The following is a 5,423-nucleotide window of genomic DNA, read 5'->3' on the forward strand; positions in this document are numbered from 1 at the left end:
ATCGTTTCAGTTTAAGGACAGAAGCTGCTCCGTGGCACATGAACAGAATGAAACAGCAGACTGAGGCACTCAGCTGGCGGACCGGGCAGCTGGTTGCGAGTTACGACACATCTAACCTGGACAAATAACACGGACAGTTCAATATATTTACATCTGGATTTAAATAGACGTATTCTGCAACATACGTCATGGTGATGTTACTAGAGAAAATGGTGCGGCCCCTTTAAGAGCTACACGCACGGGCTACGGAGGGGGAGAGCGCATGAGGAAGTTGTGTTGTTGTTGTGATGACGGAGTGGATGTAGCGGCCGGAGAATTGTCTGTACTGTAACTTTGTTACTCAGTGTTAGATTAATAAATCCTCAAAGAAAGTAAAGCGGACTTTTATTCACCAACCCCGGGACGAAGGGAATTAACCCCAAAGTTTACTTAGCCGACAGTACTTTGGCCCTGGAGCAGACAGCAACGCCTCCCCCTGCAAACTCCGACTACGGTCAGAGACGGACCGGCAGGAAAGGTGAACACAAGGCTAACGAAGTTAATTGTCAACATTAATGTGCCTGTCATGGTATGAGGCCAGACGTGAGTTGTGTTCTACATTCAAGAGGGTTTTTATTTAGCACTGAACAATAACAACCAGCATACGTCTTTTAGCTAAGCTAACTACGGTAGCTTCACGGGGATAAAAGACCCCTCTTCACTCTATCAGCGCCACTTTGTTTACGTTTCCGTGTGCCCTAAATAACTTGGCCCGATTGAATCACTTTATTTACACACTTTGAGTAGAACCGTGCTCGCAGCAGCTAACTTAACTACTTTGTTGTTTAACTTCATTGTCTATAATCTCCCCGCAGCGTGCAGCCGGGCGCAGCTAAATGACACGTAATGTATTGTGCGTCTTCAATGCTTTTCAATATGTTATATATTTATTGCCTTCACAATGAGCATGAATCTAACATTAAATGATATGATTAATATGCCCCTCATTCCAAAGAAATAATATACACACGTCAAGCTCATTATGGAGTTGAAACAACAAATTACTAAACTGTAAACAGTTAATATAAGAGAAAAAAATATTGTAATCAAGATAAATGTTTTCAAAACGTGTGATTAACTAGTTAATTGTCTATAATCTGTTGACAGCCATAATCGTATTCTGATAATACACGTTGGTGCTCAAATATTTTCAGATGGCCCGTGCAAAGTCATGCCACCAGTCTGAGGACATCACTGGGAATGGCACATGGGACACGTGGCTTTCAACTCCAGCGAGGTGGGAAAGCATTTCTTTATGTATATTTTGTTCTGTCTGCATAATTGTAAAAGACTTCTTCCCGCATTCGTACAACAGCATTCCATATCGTGTGACTGTCGATGGATGTAATAATTTGGCCTTCTTTTTTTCTTCCACCACACGGCACGGGTGGGCTTAACCGCGGGCAATCGTGGCAAAGACCCAAGTCGACTGGACCACAGCGGAAAATGATCCTTCCAGAGAAGAAGTTATTTACTTCTACAACGAATGGAAGAGTTACAACTTCCAGATGACAGCTCGCCGCTCATCCTTCTGGGCAACTTGAACATCCGACAGAACTTATGTGACCTACTGCGTTTATTTTCTCCTTTAGCTCTCACTAACTCTAACTTGCCCCAGCACCTGTTGTGATTTATTCTAGCGCTTCCACAATTGAATTTTGCTTGGTATTTCATCTAACTTGCCCCAGCACCTGTTGTGATTTATTCTAGCGCTTCCACAATTGAATTTTGCTTGTTATTTTATCTAACTTGCCCCAGCACCTGTTGTGATTAATTCTCTCTCACGGTGTCAAGTGTGTACCTTGATCTTTTTTTTGCTCATTGCAGCCCTTCTCTGCAAGGAGTGCTAACAATGCATGGTGCTGTTCATTAAGCAACTGGGTAAAGAGCTTGTAATGCCACATATGAAAAAGCTCATAAGCTCATTTATAATAAAATAATATATATAATCTTGCCTTGACTGAATGGGGGCGATCAAAGTTATTTTGGTGACGTTTTGATCATTGATTCACAACAAGTCCTGTGTTGTATAGGTTTGCTTGATGCTTTGGAATCTGTAGACCTGGATTTGTTATCAACCTGAATTGACAATCCATTGACAACATTGCTGGAATCTCCTCTCCCTTAAGACTGCAATATTACTTTTAGCTGAAAGTACATGGCTCCACTGATTCAATTTGAATTCACCAATATATAATGCCCCGGGGGAGAAGCGGATCTTACTAAATGTATTCATTAATTCATTAAGCAAAGCTCACTTCAGGAAGACAGCCACGTCGTCATCCAGCGGGTTTGGTTAAAAAGTTTACACATCTTGATGGAGCAAAAGAGGTGGGGTTAGCTGTCGTCATTGTACCTCGACTAATCCAAGGTGATCCTACGTTTCAATATTGCATCAAGCTAAAGAATCAAACAATAACATTTAAGATCCAACAGCTAACCGTTACGCGCTCTCCACTTCTTACAGAGCACTTCAAACATGGTCATGTTATCGCCTGAAGCCACACACTGAATCCACAGCTCCCGTGTTTTACAGAGACTCACGGGTGTGACTTGACTGTATGAAAATGTGATCTTCAATAAACGAATGACTTTCCGTACGACAAGGTCTGTGACAACTGGCTGATCGAGGGTCGTCACATGTAGGGGCCCGGTTCACGCGACGCCCCAGGTCGACCTTCTGATTTCCCGTCCGTGTTCCTCCTTTTTTTAAACGCGTGTCCGGCTGATCTAACGGACAAAATGATTCAGGTAACTCTCCTTGCTGAGGTTTTTAAATAACTGTACACTTAGAGCAGGGGTGTTAAACTATTTTCAGGTTGGGGCCAGAAACTGCTCCGTGGCACATGAACAGAATGACACAGCTGACTGACTGATATAAATAGCGGAGCCACAGACGCGCTCGTAGTCTTGCGTCAGTTCATGCTGTGAGAGTACGCCAGCTCTAACGTAATGTATTTCTGTTCAAAGTAACCACTATCCAGGTCTTGCACTTTGTACATCGTCCCAAGTTATTTAATTACACTACTGATGTGACTTAAATTGTGTTTATTGAAGAATGCTGCAAAATATTGATCCCTCTGCCCTGACGCAATGTGGGTGAATCGCCTTTTTTTTAGGTCACTTTTCGATTTTGCAATCACAAGTCAGCACGTAGCTCCGTTGCTTATTCACAGGACTTTCAATATTTTGACCCGGGTTCGCTTCCCGTTAGAGCCATCGTTTTTTTTCTTCTTTTTAACTGCGAGCCCGGCCGACCGCCGCCCCACCCCAACGTGCGAGAAGTGGCGAAGGCCCGTTCATCGCTGCTTGCAGCTTTAATTAGGGCCTGAGCCGACTGCAAGTCGGGCGAAAGCCCTATTGAAATTGCAAGAATTCTTCTTCTTCTTTTTATTATTTCGCCACTTCGAACGCACTTTCGGGGACTTCATCATGTTCAAAAACTCTTGAATTTTTGCACGCGCATCAGAAGTGCGCAAAATTGACGTATGATTGGGGTCCCGCAATTAGAGGAGAAAAAAAAGAACTCTCTAGCGCCCCCCAAAGTGGCCGCAATGTTAATTTTTTTTTTTACTTTTACCGATCGACCTGGAACCTTTTCACACAGGTTCTCTTGGATGTGCTGTACACAAAAAAAATTATGGTATGCAAATGCGCCTACCGTTTTATGGCCGCCATTTTGAATTTTGTGAAAAACACGTTTTTGCGAACTCCTCCCAGACGCTTGGTCCGATTCTTACGAAATCTTCGGCAAAATGATCGTTGGCTCGATGCGATCAAAAGTTATTGAAAGAATGTTGATATCTCATTTTTCAATAAAGTTATGGACCAATGAAGTTTGTAGGTTTGTGTCCTGAAAGTTCAAAGGCCTATAACTTTTTTTTTTCCAACCCCCATTTTCACCAAATTTTGAGGACATGTTCACATTGAGTCCTAGAACATCCCCAAATTTTCCCAGAATATTTGAACATTAGGGGGCGCTGTGGTGATTCTGTGTATTTTTGGCAATTTCCTTCAATTTTTGCATTTACAAACGAACGAACTCCTCCGAGAGTTTAAATCCGATCCATTTCAAAATCTGGCAACTGGTTCCTGACACCCTTGGGGTCAAAAGTTATTAAAATCAAGAGTTTTCATAAAACTACCTGGGCGTGAGCGTGCGTGCAGTTTGGACAATTTTGGAAGATTTTTTTCCAAAATGTAAAATGGTATAACTCCAAGGAACATTGATATTTCTGGCTATAAATGTATATTCATGATGCTTGTGTAGGCCTTTAAGTAATGCCATGCAGTGATTTTCGAAAAAGTATAGCGCCACCTATTGGCTTAGGTCAATGCAAAGTTTGTACATTTACATGTCCATTTCCTAGCCCTTTAATCTGATCAACTTCAAATCTGGGAATATAAGACGTAAGACTGTGACGATGGCTCACAGTGAGAATTGGGAGTTTTGGACCAACTTTGTTGCTGTGACGACGCTATCTCCGCATGAAAGTTCAAGCACATCTTCTGAGCCTCGGCACACTCCAAAACTCTTGAAAACCTCTGTGAGTATTCTACGTGATGACCTTTACAGACCTGATGTGCAGTTTTGGATCAAAAGTGAAAAATTGCCTCCATTGCGCCCCCTGGAAGATTTTGACGAAGCCCCGCCCGCACCCTGTTTGACCGACAAGTCCGCTGATTTTTTACCAAATGTATTAAAGGGAGACTTAAAAAAGTCTCTGAGGAATTTTCTCTAAAACAAACAGGAAGGCAGTTATAATTTTTTTAGTGTGAATATTTCCTGTATTTTTGGCGGAGAGTGACCGATCCTATTTCAGTGAGTTTTCGAATTCTCAAACCCATCAGAAGGTTTAGCTCTCCTGGTAAGAAACCGCCCCCCCGATCCTATGGTCGTGAGATCGTGTCCCGGCGAAATCAATTTTTTTTTTTTCCTCCTCTTTTTAAACGCGTGTCTTCTGATCTAACGAACAAAATGATTCAGTTTACTCTCCTTCCTGAGGTTATGGACTTTGTACACTTAAGAGCAGGTATGTCAAACTCGTTTCAGTTTAAGGCCAGAAACTGCTCCGTGGCCGCGCATACAGCTGACAGAAGAAGGTAAGGCTGATGCAGGACAGCTGGCTCACGGCGCAGCCGTTTGGCAGCGTGTCGCGGGTTTGACATATCTAACCTAGACAAATAACACGGACAGTTCAATATATTTACATCTGGATTTAAATACACGTATTCTGCAACATACGGGTGGAGATGCAAACACGTTTGGTGATGTAAATAGATGTTACGGGGAAATTTTAAGTTAAAGAACTTCATCACCCAGAATTCCCTATTCTTGGTTGACGGACATGCGCAGACTACGTGCGCACAGCCGCGCACGTAGT

At 42.7% G+C, this 5,423-nt stretch overlaps 1 long non-coding RNA gene across 1 annotated transcript; it reads left to right on the forward strand.

Annotated features, from left to right (window-relative positions):
• The first annotated feature begins 224 nt into the window (after positions 1-224).
• Positions 225-1,993, forward strand: LOC134124410 (uncharacterized). The gene is made up of 3 exons (XR_009955858.1): positions 225-517; positions 855-892; positions 1,194-1,993. It is a non-coding gene; the product is annotated as an uncharacterized LOC134124410 (long non-coding RNA).
• The last annotated feature ends 3,430 nt before the right edge of the window (positions 1,994-5,423 follow it).

Source organism: Pungitius pungitius, chromosome 1 (assembly GCF_949316345.1).
Source record: "Pungitius pungitius chromosome 1, fPunPun2.1, whole genome shotgun sequence".
Lineage (NCBI taxonomy): Eukaryota > Metazoa > Chordata > Actinopteri > Perciformes > Gasterosteidae > Pungitius > Pungitius pungitius.